A 20,816-nucleotide genomic window follows, 5' to 3' on the forward strand; every position below is an offset into this window, starting at 1 on the left:
AGATTCTGCTTTGTAAGATCGACGGCATTATATAGTAAGAAATCACGTATGATTAAGCGGAAGCGGAATGAAAAGCGAACATCGCGAGCGGCGTGACGAAGGATTAGCAAGAACACAATTTTCATAATCATTCCGGCGTAATACCATCGCTGCAGTCTACCAATCGAGAGATTACTGTTGCACTCTGCAAGGTAGAGACTAGTTTCGACCTCGGCGCCATTAGCCGAGATGTGTGCCTACAGGTACACATGTACGTGTATCTCGCGGACCTTTCGCATTTTAATTTAAGCATCGTCTTGCGTCCAATCACGCTATTCGCGCTGTATATAACGTCCGACTTAAGGTATAATCTTTGATCGATCGTATCGTCCCCGCGTCCTGTCCCACGTCTTGCTTCTTCCTCTCGCAACTAGTAATTTTGACCCGCATGGTGCTTCTCGAAGAACTTCAATAAGCTTGTTATTTTTATTATATTTAAGTTTCGTTCCTGTTTTGATAATAAAATAATTACATAATATTCATATATATAACAGAGCCCAGATAAAAGATTCGAACAAACTGTGTGATCGCAGTAAACTGTGTGAAGTAGAAACATTTAAGCTAGTTCAAAAAGGCGTACAGTTTTCAGCGGAACTGTTTGATCAATTCTCGATGTCTGTAGATTCGACTGAAGCAGTTCAGACATCAAGAAAATTCCGGACACACATTATTACAAAGAGGAATAACTATCTTCTATTTATTCTCTTCTCACAATGCATCGCATATAACTTCATTTTGTAATTTTCAGTCTAACTCTCTTATTGAGATATTGACGAAAAAAAAAAGTAATTGTCGAGGCACATCCTGTTAGTTTGTAATCCTTTTTAAAGAGAATTACATGTGAATTTCTTGCGTTCACGAATTATGACGAGAATGAAAAAATGTTTATGTATATGTGGGCATAAGCGTAACGCGCGCAGACTGCCGAGGCGTTGAGGCGCTGATCGGTACGTCACGCCGCCGCCAGTATAGCGACTGCCAGGGTTCTCAATTTGATGGACGAGCTGTTCGCATGTACATACAACTCGTGCACTAGTCTGACTTTATATACCGACAACAACCATACGCTACCTCACCGTTTTGCAAATTTCATGCCGTAGAAATTATTGTTAGCAGCCAGTATTAATCTTCGTATATCGTCGTCAGCGTCTGTTTCGATCAATTAATAAAGCAGGACTTCTAATATGAGAGACACTAATGCTTTCTGAAATGGACATTGTTACATGAATCCGTTACATAGTAATGGCTTTATCCATTAAGTTATACACATATATTTATTTAGAATTTGCCTACAGCAAATATTTTTTAAAAAGTTTATTAAGTATTAAGTATTATATATTTGCGTGTCTCATATTTGTATCACATTCTTATTCGAAGATTTAGTTGAAATTAGAAATATTTTCTTTTCAAATAGTTCAATTTTAGATTGTATATATATATATATATATATATATATATATATATATATATATATATATAGATAGATAGATATATATACATATATTATCATGTTGCTTCGGGCTGAAATAATAGATACTTTGGAAATATACATCAGTGCTTCATAGGTATGAAGAATATGTTTATTTGCTCGGCGATCAGAACGATTATACCGCCAGACAAAGACCACGTCTAGCTGATGTGGCTGCAAGGAAAGATGACTACATGATAAAATAATTGATTCGAAAGCGTTCTTAGATACGTTTTTCATAGTTCTTGCCTGTTGGTTATGGATGAAAATATTACTTAGAAGAGTAGATTTCTAGATATTCAAATTGATTAGAAAAATCAAAATTTATGGTAAATTTTATTTTGTAATCTTTTTAAATCGCGAATATCACAGCGATAATTTATACATGAAACTTTAATACAGTTTCACTTTATACATTAATTGAAAATTGATACGTTTGTTATTTAATCAGTAAAATATGTTTGAGCAGTTTTATATAATTGAATTAATAAACATTTTTAACAGTTAAATGCATACCTAATAAAAATAAGCATAATATCTTCTAATTAATGTAATGATTTACTTTTTATATTACCGTCGCAATATCGAAGAATTACTGACAAGGTCGTTCGATTTATAAGGTACGCACTGAAATCGAGCCACTACACTGACAACCGCACGGAAAATATTTTCGGAACACGTTTCACCTGCGTTTCTTTCTCAGTCTTCTCACGTATCTGCGTATCTGCGAAGTAGGCTTGTCGCGTCAATATTTAATTAATACGCAACGACGTAATCGAGTCAGTTGATACTGCCAAATAGTCTTCCACGCCGCGTCCATAACTCACACAGCACTTTTTTGCACCGACAAACTTGCCCACCGTTCTTCCCGTCTGCCTCGATGGGCGGCCATTACGGACAGCACCTGCCACTCTGGCTACGACCTGACCACAATGCCTTTACTACTATCCCCATCATTGGGGGACCATCCTTGTCAGTCTCCAACGATCTTACCAAAGCAATTTAACGAATCTTAAGAGATCAGATCTGCCTACGTAACAGGGAAATTGATATCAAACTTAATTATTTTCATTTTTATGCTATTATATATTTTTCTTAATATATCTATTTATTACTATTTTTAAATCCATACATTTTTATATTTATTTTTAAACATTGCAAAAAAATATTGCGTGATTTATATGATTTTATTTATTACAACAATTTATTTTCATCAAGGATTATACGAATTATTGATTTATATTTGCAATTTATTATTCACAGAAAGTTTTATCAATCTCATTGGACAATTTGCCATTTTTCTATACATGCTATTATAACAAACAATAATTAAATTTATTGCATGAAAATTTTATGATTTATTTTTAAATACTGATATTAAAGGAAATTTTTAAAGAAAAAAAAAACAGCGGAGGATATTTTTTTCGAACACATTTTATTAAGAGTTATATGTGTCAAAGACCCGAACTGAAGATATATGTTAAAGTCGAGTAGCAGGCAAACAAAAGGACTTTAAAATTAAGAAGTTTTCGCTTCTTAGACGCTTGCCGTCTAAGCAATTCTTTTGAAAGAACGGAAGGTTGCGGACAGGTAAATTATGTTCGAGCTATCGTTCCATTTGTCTTCGACTTTCAATAGCTGTGCAGTAAATGTCTAAACCAATGCTTTTTAGTAATCAATTTTTGTACGTGGTTAGAAACATTTCTAAAATGAATATTTAATTGTATCGATAGTAGCGAATTGTAGCTGATGAAAGTTTCATTAAAAATGAATGACAGGTACAAGTACTAGAAATTTTATTACCCTATTGAGAAAAGAAAAACCTTAGCTGACTCCATCACGTCGGTAAAACTGTGAATGAGCAATCTGCGAAATGTACTGAGATTCTAATCTGGAAATGCTTTTTGTTAATGAAAACGTACGATGCACGAACATTTGTAGTGAAATTATGTATTCGTCACGTGCGCCTATTTTATCAGTATGCGTACAGAGCGTTAGAGAGACAGAAAGAGACACAGGCAGTCGGCAACATTGTGTAGCGATTAAGCGTTCGAGCCGAGCATTATGTAACTTAACGACGTCACGTTGCTCGACTGCCGTGCATATACTTGCATATATGCGCACACATATGTACACACGCGTGTAAAAGTTATGACGTATTGCCTCCGCGACATATTTATTAAACGCTACGAAGATATTAGACTGGCGCGAACCGACATCATGTGCTCAAGTATGGACAAGCATTTGTTGGGCACCATTAGCTCCGATAATTTATGGCTACTGTATTGTTTAGAGCTGCTCTCTTTACGTCTCCACATTTTTTTTATCTCGTTTCTGTCTTTTGTCCTGTCTCGGACATGATATCTATAATAGTTCGTCGAGAAGTCGACTTTACAATTATAATAAACGGTACTCCGCGATTATTTTTAGCGCAGTAAATTGCATGTGTGATTCATATTATTTTTACTGTAGAGACTGAGAGAGACACAATGCACATCGACGACGTGTATCTACATGTGTTTTGTAACAATTATTTAATAAAACGCAATTCTTCAGGAATAGGCTACGGAGATGAATTAATCTCGATGCGAAAACTAAATTGTGCAAGCATTCTCAATGATACAATAGTTGACCACAAAGCTATAGACCGTTCGTTAGAAACAGCGGTATAGCAGCTACACACACACAACAAAATTTTTACTTCACGGAGCAGGTTTTCTCTAAGAATGCACGCACACATTCGTTTGTTTGATTTATAAGCCGGCTGAAAGTGGTCTTGCATCCGAGCATGTGTTATATATTTCAATAAATTCTATGCCGGAGCAATTATGTCTTTAAAAAAAGCCGTCTTTATTCCTTGTTCCGACATGCAGAAACTTCAGAATCTTAGAAACTGCTTTTTAATAAAAATATTTAATGAATTGAAGCTTTTCTATACTATACAAATAAAATTTATAAAGCAATATAAAAATTATCTTCAGTATTAATTTATCACTAAATTTATTACCGTGAGACGTTACATTGAGAAAAATAAAGAAATAGGAATGATTAAATTAGACCATGTTAAAAATTTTGTAAAATTTTTACAATTAAGTATATAGCGCAGAATATTTACAATAATAACAAAAGCAGCGAGATATAGTTTTACTTTTGGTATTTGCTTCAGATCCAAAATCCTTTTTTTTTTGTAAATAGCATAATAATAACCCATCCTGAAATTTACGTAAGACCTCAGATAGTACTATAATTCACCTTAGTCGGCAATAAAATTGGCGGGTCGGGCACGTCGGCACGTTCGTCCTTCAAATTGTCGTTTTACACGACAAGAAGAGAAGCACAGGTACAAAACTAATACTACCAAGGCACACTGATATCTACGGCTTCCCTAACAACTAAACAGCCGTTTCCACGACAACAGGGGGAGAAACCGTTAGGTTTTTTTTAACGAAAAAAGTCATAAAATAAGCGGTCAAAACCGACGACAATGAACATAACTTTTACTTTCTATCTTCTTTTGGACCTTCCTCAGATCCACCCGAGTCCGACCTGTCTACGAACCCGCCAGTTCAACTCAATCCGTCGTCGATGCCTCATCGATAGCTGCCTCTAACCGAGAAATGTGTAGTCGCGAATTCGATCTGTCTCAGCATCTTTTAATATATTATGTTAACGGGTTCGAGATTATATCTGTGTTTATGTGAAATAGTTGCGAGAGTGTAGATCAAGAGTGCCCATATGTCAATATTATATATACTCTGAAAAAAGTGAAATTACACGATTGTTTTTTTTTTAATGCAAAAGAATGTTTTATTTTATAAACCAGTCCTAGCTACTTACGTTTTCGTTGTCGCACTTTATTTAATCAGCGTACGTTTTCTTGAGAATAGCGACTCTAATTTTAGCTCGTTTTAATTGCTTGGTATGTAACGAACGGAAAAAAGATAATTTTCAGTATGTTTACACGTATATCTGTCGCGCAAGCAAGGTTGACTGAACGCGAAGCGAGCCGCACCATGATCTTGGACAGTACCGATGCAAATACATTGCGCTCCGCCTACGAAGATTTACGACGCAGCTCGGCATGTGAGTGCAGTGAGTTAGAATCGCGCCAGTCAGCACATGCGCGCGAGAGAAGTGAGTCGCAGAAAAACGGGTTTCGCAAATGCGATTCGAATCGAAGTAGAGCCGCGCGCGGAGCGGCCGCGGTCGCGGCGCTCGGGTGATAATCAGTATCGTTCATCGGCTTTGTTCGGCATACACGAATTCTCGCTCCCCCAGCCCGCGAGCGTCGCGGATCGTGCCTTACGTAACTGGGGTGGGTGGTCTACGGCTCGGAAACACCTCTTTCCAGCTCCCACCACGCAAACCTGCGGCATAATCGGTGCCCGGTAGAGTATTCTTACTCCCCGCGATGTATCTTCCAAGTAGCAATTTTCTCTTTTCGTACTTATCTCCGTTTGATAAAAATTAAAAACGTGGACGCGGGCGCACGATAAAATCGCCCCACGGGGTTTAACGTGCCGCTCCACGGCACGCGGACTTTCGCCCTTTGCTTTTGTTAACAGTCTCAGTCTCGCTATAGTACTCCATCGCACACACATTTTACCCCATGCTACACATTCCAATTTATTCTTTAAATTAAATATATTTATAAGTTTGCGTTTCGCAGGCGATACAAGGGTTTTGCTTGTTGTTGCGTTTTTAGTCGCGCCGACGGAGTAGAGATCAATGACAATTTCGACAATACTTCTTTACGGATATTCTGGATTGATAACAAGTAGGATACGTATGCGGCATACGCACCGAAAGAGTTTTGTTTCGTGACCCTATTTCCCGTTTCGAATTTCACACGAAAATTCCCCACCGCATCCTGTAATTTGTCGTATCGGCATATCGATATATATCCGAACGATATTAGAATGTATACACGCGCATGTAACATGCGGTTACAACATTGCCCTATGCCGCATCATCATGCATCGAAATTGGTATTCAGGCTGTCGATCGCTCATTACTTACTCTTCGTAACTAAAATTACATCTCTCACGTTTTCTCTCTCCCCCGGCCGTTCGCGGTGGCGTTTACGTGTGCACGCGAGGGCGCGCGCCCATGCATACCGGTCGTTTTCCTGACACGCATGTATCTCGGATTCAGCCGTTTCGACTATGCTGTCGACGTTGTTAATAACAAGATCACGAACTGGTTCGGCGCATATGATTCGGTACTTTTCTCTACCTCGGGGAAACAACGGGTCAGATCGTATGCCTTCCGAAATCTTCTCGCGGATACTGAGACTGAATACAGAGCTAAACGCCAATTTACCGGCGGAAACTTGAAATTTGCGTGAAACTACTTTCGTAAATACCACTTTCGGTAGGATGTGTCGGGCGCAGACTCGTGAGTCCTCCCTTATTCTCGCTCCGCGCAAATTTCTTTTGTGAATTATTCCTCGAATAGCTAATCGCTCCTTGTTTTGTCCCTCGATGTTCTTCTTTCTATACGTAATTCTCCCCCGATCATCCCCCTCCCCCCCGTATTATTATCCGTTTTTGCGTTGACGTCTTTCCACGGCTCGTAATTCCCCTGGGCGCCATCTTCCTCTTTCTCCATTACATTTTCGTATCGTCGTTCCTTTTCGGTCGCAACTATCGGTACGCTACTATACTATAAGCTTTCTTATATCTTCTTCGTTTTTTACACCACTCTGTTTTGCTGTCCCTACGCCCATCCTCTCTCGTGCACTTCTCTCCACACTCATTATTTTCTCGTCTGCGTTTTGCTTTTATATCCGTCAATTCCATATTTTCTTTTTCTCGCGGCACAGCCAGTCCTTCTCTTCTACATCGTGTTTTCGCGTCTCGATTCTTCCTTTTACCAACCGCGGTTCATCTCCCTCCCATTGCCATTTTTATTTCGTTTTCTCTGCCGCGCGCCAAGCTTCTCTCTACCTACCGCGCGTATCTGTATGAGAGAATCGAATCTTGGATGCTACGGAAAACACAATGTAACGAGAGAGAAAGAGAGAGCGAGGTGGCGGAATGTAAACCAGTTATGCCATGTACACCCTTTGGTTAAACCAAAACTGAGTGGTTTTATAGCGCCGATCTGTCTTGCCGTGTTATAACGAGTTCGTGACTCGACATAATATGATAACCCCACCCCGAAAGCGTCGGACTCTCGCACAGAATCGCGGGAGCGCGAGACTAGAAGAGGCAGTAGAGACTGGGGTAATAAAGAGTGCGTGGCGGAAGAAACGACAAATCGCCGACAGTGACTCTTCCTCATAGTAGGTAGAGAATTAGTGATCGCTCCACTCGCGTTTAACAGTCATTGTTTAACCCTATGATCTGGTCGGGCAAATTTCGAATTTCCGTATCAAATTTATTGATCATTTTAATTTGAATTGAAGGCTATTATAAATTAGAGAGCGGCTAATGATAAGTATCTTAATATATTGCATTCGTGCAAGGTTGCGGAAATTACTACAAGAAATGGGAGGATGAGGGATGTGGGTAATAAGGAATGTATAACGGAAGAGAGGGCAACCCGCCAACAGTGGCTCTTCTTCGACTTTACCAACCAAGCTTCGAGAAGAATATTCTTCATCAATCTGTTCGTTAATCCGTAACTACGTTTCTTATCACTCGTAAAATTGACATTTTACTTTACTTTATCACAACTTTATCTTAATTAATCGATGTGTTATACATGCACAATTGAATGTTCTTTCGAGCTCAATAATTATAAATTGTCGCGTCTCATTATTATATTTAACGCCTTGATTCTGAGTCTACAATTATATACTTGCTTTATATTCATATAAGTATGCAATTATTTTTCGTTCTCGGAGGGAGAAGGATTATTTCATACTACTTATTATTATACTATTAATATATTATATGAGCAAAATTAATACTTGCTAAAAATTCTGGATTTATGGTGAAATTATTTATGATAAAGTGAATATCAATATTCCGTAAAGTTATTGAATAATAATGAGGCCTTGTCGACTTGGATTTTTCTCCGCATCTTTATCTTATAGAATCTTGTATAAAAGAACATGCTCTGATGTATGGTCCTCATAAGAGAATATCTAGGCAACACTCTTGATGACAATAATGAGGATCATTATGATAACAACACTAACAATAATAACATGTTATTTTCCGGGAAAGAATCTCTGCTCACAAGATGGCTTCGATAAATGCTCGGACTTTGTCAATGCTGATGTAAAATATTGTATTTTCCATTTAAAAATCTCGTATATAATGATAGATATTTGTATATTTTATTACATTTTGTTACATTTTATTATATTTACAATAATTGCTTAAAATTTGCATACTTTTATTGATTTGATTATGAAAATATATCTATTTACATTTTATAAATGTTTAGACATCGTTTTACATGTGTCTCCTATATACATTTTATAAAATCTACCGTTACAGAATTCTAGCATTTAGAATAAAAGAGCAGCGTGACTAATAAATATAAAACAAATTTTATTTTTTTTTGTTTATAAAATGGACGAATGATCAACGTCGAATTATCATTTCATGAGAAAGCAATGCTGTATTCACATGTAACTATAGGCACACGTGTGCAGCAAAAAGAATACGCGTACGAAGATGCTCTTCGCAATCAGTAACTCAGTGAACGAAGGCGCGTGCGCGCTTTACAGTCGGCATACCAAAGAACACGGGCATAAACATTGTTGGAGGATACGCACGAGGGAGACAAAGAGGCACGTGGTGGCGGCAGAGAGAGGGACGGGAATTAAGATGGACGGTGCCAATCGTATGCTAATAGAGCGGTCTTTTATTTTCTCCCTTTACCAGTTTGGGGAAGTAACCCGCGGACGTTCAGTCGCGCGCCGAAGCGGTCAAAGCTCAGTCTATATCGAGCAAAGTATCGTACGAGCGTATCGAGCGTGTTTTTTTCTAGAGGAAGAATGAAATGTAGTAACTGTGTGTGGACCTCACGATGAAATCTCGGGTGTGAAAATACGTGTTCCGATATGCGCGTTCGGATTTTTTTACGATATCCCCCCCCCCCCTCTCAATATCCGCATCTAATATTTAGTCTATCTAGTATAAAAATGCACATTGTTGCCAATCTTATTTCATAATTTAATAATTGATGTCGATGTAAATTGAAATTGAAGTTTGATTCCATTTATCTTCAAAAAACAACTCATTTACAAAATATTCAAGTTTGAAAGCGAAAGGGTAAATTTATTTCTTTATTATATCTTCGTAAAGGAGCGTTATTTCAGGAGATAAACAGAGTGCATGATTTGTATTGAACATAGCATTATCATATTACATCAGGTCACGATCCTTATTATCTTTTATGCTCTTTTATTATATTTTTTCTTTTTTGCCGAAACAAATTGTTACAGTCATAACATTGCGAAGTATATATGACAGGCTTATATGACAAGCAGCATTTCCCTTCCTCAAAGTTCTTTCTTAGCTCTGAAATTAATTATTACATTATTGTTTTTACATTTATTAAAGTTTAATTCGTTTTTTATTAAAGATAAACTAATCATCGCTGATAAAATATTTATATTCTATCGTCGATTTCGAGCGCATTTTGCAGGAAAAACAATTTTCTACAATGAGCAGTTTTTTTTTTGCTATCTCATACACACGAAGCAAGTATATAGCTACTACACTTCATTATATAAATTTGTTTTATGAGTTTAGAGCCATTAGTGACTATCTACCTTTTTTTCAAACAGTACCGGTTCCTTTCAATGTTTCCTAATTATGTTGTAACACGAAGACGCAAATGCAATTTGTCTTATGTAACAAATAATAACGCGCGGTGTGCATGCTTCATATCTCGGAAGATTAAATAATCATAATATCGCAATAAAGAGTAAAATTACATAATATCAAATAAATATTATATAATTTTTTGTTCGGTAAGGAAAAAATAATTATCTTAAAAACTGTTTTTCTTTAACTTACAATTAGTAATTAGGGACATAAAATTTTGTAAAAAAAGTTTTTTACGCAACCGAATTAAAGTACATAAAATTATTTTTAATAAAGTATATTAAAAAATAAATGCACGCAATGCCGTATGTGCTCTATTATGTTTAATATAAGTGTCGATCCGTATACACCAGTTGCGCTGTTAGCGGCAGACTTACGATCTCATGCGGAATAACAAATCACTCTTGATGAACACGTTAATGATATCTTCTCATTTGAATGCCAGTCTCATACGTGTAAAGTTATTGATGCCATCGAACCATCGGGGAAACGATCCGAGAATCCGTCCATCATTGATTTCCCCCACTAGCCGTGAGTCGGACGATCCTTTCTCCCATAGGCCTCTAGGTCTTCGAAGCCATCGACCATGACCAGACACAGGCGTTCCTTTATCTTCTCCAATGCTTCATTGCAATTACCCTTTACACGAAATATATTTAAGCGCATAATAGCTTACACCGTCTGCTGATTAATATCATTTAATTTCCTGTCAATCGAAACAGAAATACAATTTTCAATAAATTTTTTGTTGCAAAGATAGGTTCTGTTATTACTATTAAAATATTTGTTGATAATTTGTATTGATAATTAATTTCTTTTATATTTTTAGATTTTAACGTTAAATAGTTTTCGAGTTACCATCAATAATTATTTTATTACCAATGCAATAAGAATAAGTTAAAATTGTTGATCCACGAGAATCTTTGGCATTGATAATTATATTTATATCAAAGTGTTCCAAAACTAAAATGAAATACCGCGTATTAAGGATAAGCAATTCAGAATCGATTGCATATCCTGATCCGCACGCCACTTAAAATCGAACGCGCATCTTATTATCCATGTCTGCGGTATTAATCCTAGGTCTGGCCCATGATGCAGCTGCACTTAACCTACCCCTTCATCTGTGGAAATGCGCTGGATCTTTGCATAATTTTACCCTTATGCGGACGTACTATATTTTTCTTTTATCCACACATTGTATACTCTGGCTATACTATGATATCGATGTTCGATTTTTTGTAAAAGAAAATGTTATTTAAGTAAATAATCAGAAAAAAGATAAGAAACGGATTTTTTATAAAAAGATATAAATTATTTTACGGTTTATTGTTAACACTATTATCTAATCCGCTTTGAGCTAACAAATCTTTTGTTACGTAATAAGTTCGTTAACGCAATCGCGAGAAATTAAATTTGTCGTCCCAATCTAAATTAAATTTCACTGCTAGATTTAGCATGTAAATGACTTTAAGTGGCACGAGGAATGCTGCGAATGAATCCGCCAGACGGAGGTTGGAAGATTAATTTGTGACGATATCTGGAAAAGTCGCGTCCCTAGCACGGTGAATTTTCCTACAGACGGGTGGTAGTAGAGTTGAAGCATTATCAGCGCAGGCCGTCCCTTGTATGCCCACTAAATCTGCAAAATAACGGCTGAAATGTATGGAGGTATCTAATGTAGCTGGCCGTCCTTTGGCCCATATTAGGTCGCGTTCGTTGCCCTTCATGTGCGTGATATTCGGAAATTTTAATGGTGTTTGCTCCGCTGGCCCCAGAAACTCATCGCGTATTTATTTTTCGTCGGTAGACTTTCATTATCTGAATAACCCACCGCACGAATATACTTACACAAAGTTAGCAACAAACTAGAAGATCTGAAATTTTTGAGGGATATGTTGCTATCATGCAATTTTCACAAAGAGATAACATTTATATGCGAGAAATGGCCGTTTCAGTTCTAGGAATTAATCTCACGTAGAGTACATAATTTTTAATATGAAGCTCAAGCGTGAATAATGTCAGTAGGACATGGGAATATTCGTGAATGTTAAAAATACGAAAACGAATGTTTCAATATGCCTCGTCATAAGTCTCGAACGCAATATTAACAGCTCGTTATCTGCACGTCCGGTTGGTTGATGCTTATATCTGAAACGTGCATCAAATCAGCGCCTCGGATAACTACGCTCGGAGGAACGACGTGACGGCGGAAAGAAAAACGAGACACGAGCGCGCGAGAAACAAAGGGGGAAAGTGAAATGTGATACGTTATTCCTTCGGTCACAATATTGACTGCAACTTAGGTTGACGAGATTTAGGTGACTACCCTCGTGGATGGGAAAGAGGATGGATAAACGGCTAGTAAGTGTGATCGTGAAGTTTAGAGGGGTAGGCCTTCCCCTTAAATTCGCTTAAAGCCGATGCTGAGTTTATTAGGGTATACGGGGCATCCGGGTGCACGGTTCGACAATCATGAATTCATTCTCGGCTCGCGAAACGAGCTAAATTTCTATTGTCTGTTTATTGCTATGGGAAAAGCACATAACTTTACGAAAGTAAAAAGAAAATACGCTCAATATACATTGATACAAACGTCCTTTCCAAATTAACCCCAACGACCTTCGTCAAAGTTAATTTTCGCTGGCCAAAGTTCGAGTGACGGGTATTATAATTGGCTTCCCCAGCGGAAGACGAGCGTTGCTACGATCCGCATTTTGCTCTACCCATCGATATAATCGTTATTGCTCCAATCTCTCGAATTGTGAACTTCGGGTCGTCGAGAATTACTTGTACGGACAATGGCTGATGGGTCTGCCCTATTACATCCTTCCGATGCCGAAGGATGTTCCGACAACGATAACTTTTGTGGTTAAACGTGGATCAAATTACTAGAAGACCTGCGGCTTTTCTCGCTACGGCAAGTTGCTGAGCGTATTATCTGGAAGAAGTAGAGAATCTTCGACATGTTTCTGCGTGGCGTAATGACCGCACGTCGCACGTGTTCTACGCGTACAGAGCTTGTGCGTATGTCCGAACATATTACTCCGACCGCTAAGATAAGATTTCTAGACTTTTTCGATCATTCTCCTTGATCTCTCTCGTTCTTCCTGGTGGAATCCAGAAGTGTAGATTACCGATTGTATCGGCAAATATTGCTTTATCGTTTGTAGACAAGCTATCTATTACTGTTTTATTCATCGTATTTGACACGGTGTGTAGTGAGCGTAAAATTGCCACTATTATCGTGCTCAACGACATTTGTCAACCGCAGAGCAGACGACTGCGTTTCGCTTCTTTCCTTCTGCTGACACTTGTTTAGCGAATATCAAATAGTGACAATTCGATAATTGGATAATTCCAGAACGGGATATCTATGAATAGATCCATGAGTGGCTCATGGATATAAACATGAAGCTACATTCTCTTCGTTTCTCATCCATCGGCATCGATCGTTCCGATCTGCATGCCGATTACGGTTAATTTAATCCAGTCAGTTATCACTGGATGATTACAGAGCTGAAGTAATGCATTACTCTGAATATAGCCTTCCTTCATTTTCGGAAAATTACTGTCTTTGGAAACGTTCTACCGACCGCATTTCCTTCGCACATTTGCAACGGATAATTTTAAGCATTTTTAAAATTTACTAAATGCGAATAACAAGTTAGGACACTCGAGAAGTACACGCTACTTGTCGGTACTTCAAGATTTAATCGTAACGCTGCAGGCCAGTACCAGGACTATCTCAATATCATGAATTTTAAAAGGAATTGACTAATTTGTATGATGAATAAAGATTTAAAAAATTTATTTTTTGCATAAGTTAATATATATGAAACGGACATCGATATAATCTTTTTTTAAAAAATATTTTAAGTTAAAATAGTATCTTATAAAATAGAGTGAAAATTTTTTTAGCTTGTTCGAAAGAAACTATATCACAATTAATTACCGAAGGGACGCTGCGTCACGCCGATTTACAAGATCACACCGGCGTTTAGCCCAATTTCAAGAGCCGTGTTGTATTTATGCACTGGGCAGCGCGAACGAGATTAAGCAGATTAGCCCTTGTCTGGGTCGGAGAAACCGTTTACGTCATTAACTAATTTTGTAACAAGATTGCGTGAAAACTATACAATTTCACTAAACTTGCGCAACAGTTATTAATAGAAAAACTTTAAGGCAATATATGTTATATTTACGTCATAAAGTTACGGATGCGATTTACGGAATTTTCTTTCCAATAAAAGGTGATCGAGGAGCATTTATCTCGACTTCTTATTTTTTCGCATATCGATAAGCCTGTTAGTGATCGTTAGTGTACGTTAGCGGATAGGGCTACAGTCCTATGTCTGGAGAGACTATAGCGGCACGGGCGTATCAACTCCTCTTGGTCGGGGGCCGTCTCATTATCTGTGCTCCGATGGTACCACGCTGCGAGCTCGCAAACCCCCTATATAGTCGAACTCGTATTATATTCGTATCTCGAAGTATAAGTTGGTATGTTTTTGGTATCCGACAACAATTCATTCTCTGTACCCCCGAGTTGGAAATAGTATCATGCGCTACATTACGCTTCTTCACTGAAATTCCTCGTTTACTTTTATTTGCATTACATTAATGAAGCATTATCAAAGAGTCTTCATCTTTCTATCGAAAGGCAGTCAGTCTTATAAGAGCTTAGCCAGTCTTATAACAGCTTAGTCAATTTTAATTTTTCGTTACATATTGTTAAAGTTTTGTTACATATTGTTTTTTTTTTTATTTTATACTCCTGATGATGTTATATCGAGTAAATCATAATAAACATAATTAAGTCTTATGTTTACAAAAAAATTATACACTGTATCTAATGCATTAAATCGCAGATTATTGTTATAATAATGGTTTCACTAAACTTCCACATTCCTTAGCATTCTCTCAACACTTCCTAAAATTATCATAATTTCGTTATCTATGCGCACGGACAGAATTCCGTGGCACGTTTAAGTGCCTATAGGCAAAGCAACTAAGGTAACGCACCCTGTGGTGGCCTTTGGTTTCTCGAGCCAACGAAGGATGATGCATGGCGATACACGTATATATCCCCCCTTTTCTCCTTCCTTTCCCCATCTCGCATCCGTGCCGCCCTCCTTTCTGCTCCTACCTGGCATCGGGAACTCCACCTTCCATTCGGGCTTATAACATCGGGAACACAGCCGTCCAAAAATAATAACGATAATAATAACAACAAGAGCAACAAAAAGAGAGGGAGACTAGAGAAACTATTCCTGTTACGTTGCATTCCTCTTGCAGAAACTCGTCGGACCACCCCGAATACGATACTAACGTGGCACACATGGGACTTTAACAGGATATCATTTGCCCTTTTTCGTGTTTGAATGCTCCACTTGTCTCTCTTGTATGTAAATGTTGTCCGTAAATGTTTATTTTATTAATTCGTGTGATTTTCGCAATTTAAATCGATATTCAACAGACAAACAGAGGGCTCCTAACTTTCTAAATATCACTTGTCTACATTAATGGACTGACGGAATGCTTTAAGTGAGCCTCACATTTCGGAGGACAATTTGGTCACTTTCCAGAAGGATTGGCGGTATTCCAACATCGTCCAAATTGACAATTCATTCGGCTCAGCGTAAAAATATTGTTTTTCCGCACGAATCTTTCTCTCTCTGAATGAAGTCCCATAATCTACAATGTTTGACTGTTGTACATCTCTCCAAATCCAGAGTTTTATTTCGTTTTACGATACCATCGATATTGACGCATATGCGAAATTTGTATTCAGAACAATATGACGCATTTTGTATTCTCATTTGCTTGATCGATGTTTTCTCGGACCGAGGGAAATACGAGCGACGGTACTGTTGCATTTAAATATTTTATATATTTTAATGTCTTTCGGTATGTTTCGGGAGGCTATAAATATCCTTCTGTCATACTGCTCGTTTGTAAAATATGGAGACTGGTCGCGCGCGATCTTGATAATAATATATTTTCTGTATTTCATTTTTTACTGATACATTTCTCCCCACAATTTTTTAAATCTCGCATATTACCTAAATGCGCGCGCGCGCGCGCGCGTGTCTGTATGTGTGTGTCCCCTCAAGCGTTTATAATTAAAATAAAGAAATGTAATACAATGCTAGAATGCATAATCAGTATGCTAGCATCATTAAATAATGCAGACTCATATTACATTACACCTTCGCTAGCGTGTAATATAATTTCTTTTATTAATTCCAAGAAAAAATATATTTGGTTTCCATATATTTCTTTTTATATGTACGACATTTATGTTATTCTGTCATCCTCATTTGTTTGATTATATAAAGTAATTGATTTTTACATATTCGCCATTCGTACTGTATATTATATATTAGGTTTATATAATATTTTAAAAAATGTATTTACGATATGAACACATTACGAAGATATCTGATTTATTTTCCTAACTTAATGTAATAATTATCTAGTGTGTTATTAAATAAGTTGTTCTGTCAAAGTATTAGTTAACTGAATGTGTTAACAATAAGTAATATTTTTATGTGTCTTATGTAATAAGTATAATTTTATATTTAAGTCCTATATTTGTACGCACATAAATGTATTATAATTTCTTTCGTTTTACGATCTATTACGCTTCCATTATTCAGACATAATTGCAAATTAATTAACCGTTCTTAAAAGGGACGTTGATAAGAAATTAAAATTATACGAGCACATGATTTGCACCGATATGCGCGTAACACGTTTGTGCTTGATTGATTTTTAACCGAGAACACACCAATGTGTTTCGCCTTTGCGTGGAACGAAAATGGTTGGATCACGTGACAGTATTGAGCACGTGTGCATGCATACGTGGAACACGGGAGGTAGGTACCGAGCGACACGCGATCGCCGCTTATAAGCCCTTACGGTATAAATTATTGTGATTTCTTTCGAGTAACCCTTGCTTATAGGGATGCGTCGGCCGATCGGCCGACCGATATGCCACAACATCAAAGGGCTCGCACGGTTCTCCGGCCGTTTTCAACCGGATCTTGAGATTTCGGACGAAGACCTTCGGTTTTAAACGCATCGCTATTCACATATATATTTAGCAGTGTATTTATAAACTTAGTACAAGCTTATATGCTATTATAGACGCGGAAGACGAGACGATCGTGACATGAAGGATAACGATTGTTAGAATGAGCGTAAAGAGATCGCAATAAAGCGATACCACATTATTATTACAGTATACGAACTCAAAATGATTGTGAATTACATTTTAATATATATACTCGTATAGGTATATATAAACCTATAATAAAATTAATAATTTATAATTATAGTCATATATAATTAAGATATTAGAATTAATTATTATCAATAATTTTAAATAATATTAACGTTATTTAATAAATAATTTTGTTATTTATATGCTATTACATTTTACTTGTCTCACGTGCTCCACGAGCTACTCTTATGTCCTGTCGATTTTATTAATCCCAAGATCGATTAACGAAGTTTCGATGAGTACCTGATGGGACCTTAGAGTAAGAGAGAAGCGCATCGTCGTAGGCAATAACTCGCCATTACAGGAAGGATATGTGAGAAAAGGAACAAACATATCCAAGGTGTACCTAGAATCACTTTCTTGCCGGAGAGAGGCGGCGGAGTGGTACACATAGAAGGCGGGCTTTAGACGGCTCACAAATCATCCGCATGCATCACGCCGCAATTACACGACGAGGGTTCATTTAAATCCGATAAATACTACGCCGCTCATTGTATCGTGCCATCTGGTGGACGTGTTCTATACTTTGTTCGTGTATCCACGAAATCGGCCCGGAGGTCCATGCCTTTTAAGGAGCATCCTTTAAACCTATATTTATTACTTCGCAACACTCAGATAATAAATTTCGAGAGAGACGCGATAAATTAAATTTATTATATTATTATTAAATTTTTATATTTATATTTATATATAAGTTTATTATATTAGATATAAAATTAAATTTTCGTGCATTCTTTGAACTCTTCATATTATATATATATATATATATATATATATATATATATATATATATATATATAAAGAAAAGAGACATACAGTTGCACAAAACGGGTAGGCGATTATTTTCATATCTTTTATTACTATTCTTATATTATTACCTTAAAATCACAACTTTTTATGATTTGAAAGTGAAATTAGTTGAAATCGTTATTGTCACAAAACTTGAAAAATGATAAACATAGGCTCAGGCAAATATCAGTATAAATTATTCGTCCTCATCGGATTAAATTTCTGATAACAAATCCGGTCCCACATGATTTCTTTCATCATCGAACGATAAGTATCAGATAGCAAATAGCAGCGGATACAAAAATTGGTGTTTCGATAAGAGATTTGATTCGCCCCGCGGAGCAATTCGTTTTGCCGTGACGCTCCAAACGTGTACCACATGGATGCCCATCGCAGAACGCATAGTGCATCGCGCGACGGGCGCGGATGTTTTTAAATCTCCCCGGAGCCTGCGTCGGAGATTTATCGCCGTGGCCAGTCCCTTTGGAACGTGCGTGCCTGCGCACATGCGTTAATTGCGCGACGCGAAATGCCGAAGGGTGAGGAAGGGTAAGCAGCGAAGTTATTTGCAGTGGCGAAAGTACTTGTGTGCACCGACCGGCCAGTGGCGAAACCTGCGGAAGGTCAAGGACTGGTATGAGGATCACTGACCGAGGAATGGCCATTTTCAAATTTCATCTTCTAATTGTATTTAGCGTCCGTAAAATCGAGGTTAATTGTCCGGTGCAATTTAATTCATCCTTATCTAATACACCTTAAATCATCATTTAGAACCCGACATAATTGTATTGACAAATCCATATAAGTCTCTAATCGTTGTGAAACAACGTAATTATCATAATATATTACAGTTTTTTTATCGAAAGATGTAAATTGTCATATATATAGTATAAATACGTAACTTACATAGTAAAAGTAACGACTTTGACTCATCGATTGAAATTCTATTAAAATTTCGATCTAATCTTGAAGATAAAGTAAATCGATAAAAGCGCGAACGCTAACGCCATTAGCTGAAGCCAGTGAAGTATATAGGGAAAAAGAAAGAGGAAGACACATGGGCAAAAAAAAGGAGATGTAGAAGAGAGGAAGCGCAGATGCGTGTGAATATGGGTAGATAGAGACCGAGACTAGTATTGCGGATGAAGTTTGGTATGCGTGAGAATTCTGGGCGCGAATGGATAGCCAGCGTCACGCCACGCGGTCCCACGAAAAATTATAGTTACTGCTAGGCAATAAACGAGGGGGAGAGAGAAGAACGCCCGCCTAAAAATAATATTACATTTTATGGACAGCCTAATTTTGTCGTCGCAGGTTGAAAGCGCTGCTGCGGAGGCTTATAAATGCTCATAACAGAGCCTCTGTTATACGATTTCATCAATGAATCCCTCTACAACCGGAAGGCATTTGGCGGGTCCTAGCGATTTCTAATTAGCTCATTAAAGGAGATCGTTTACGGAACGAGATTAGAAATATATCGCTACCGGTTTCGACTGCGACATTTTTATTTTTATTACTTCTAAAATGCCATTGATTGTTATTGGAGTTGATTAGTTGACGCAACCCGTTTGGAATTTGAAATATTGTGTTTCATTTTACCGTTTCTCTTAATTGACCTTTAAAGGTCAATTGCTTTTTGCGCTTATTTCCTATTCAAATTATTCACTAAATCGCATTTTTCTTCAACATGAGAAATAAAAATTAATTTCACAAAATCTGTGATCACTCAAGATATTCTAAAAGCATATATCTAAAATTTATCTATTTATTATAAAATATACAAAGTTTTTATTTATATTAATTTGATTTTCAAAAAATTATTTATTTAAATATACGAAAAAATATACATATATTTATTCGACAAAATTATATTCAATATTTCTATTAAGTAATTATATATTATTCTGAATTCTGCAAAATATATGTGATGATTTTATGCAAAGAAACGTAAGCATGTAGCCAAATGATGTCAACCGAGAGAGACGGAATAAATAGCAGACATTGTGTATGTGTGAATGAAAGGGTATCGGGTGTGGCCTGAAGACATAGGCGCCATCTATGCAGCTTATCATGCATTATAGTAAACTTCAACAGCTTTCAGTCGATAATATCATGTATAAGAGAAGAGGAGACTTTTTTGAAACACGAAGAGAAAATTGTTTTTGATGTATCATTTGCATATATTATTATTGAATTTTTTACAAACTTACAGTTTTTTTCTTTAAAATCTTTGTTTTTTAATATATCTCTATTTTTATCTCTTCTTCTAATTTATTTAAAAATATTTATGCTCCAGTGTACGATTTTTGTTTTAGAAGTAATTTATATAGAGAGAACATGAATTATTACATCAATACGTTTACTACATTATTTTTCAAAGAGATACATTATTTTATGTATTAAGAGCTACAATTATATACAGTCTTTATTTAAAAATATAACT

At 36.8% G+C, this 20,816-nt stretch overlaps 1 protein-coding gene across 4 annotated transcripts in view; it reads left to right on the plus strand.

The window, feature by feature from the left end:
• The window catches only part of Ubx (ultrabithorax), a 98,425-nt gene that overhangs the window by 7,200 nt on the left and 70,409 nt on the right, over positions 1–20,816 (plus strand). The window lies entirely within an intron of this gene.

The sequence above is a fragment of the Temnothorax longispinosus genome, chromosome 4, assembly GCF_030848805.1.
Source record: "Temnothorax longispinosus isolate EJ_2023e chromosome 4, Tlon_JGU_v1, whole genome shotgun sequence".
NCBI classification, from domain to species: Eukaryota; Metazoa; Arthropoda; class Insecta; order Hymenoptera; family Formicidae; genus Temnothorax; species Temnothorax longispinosus.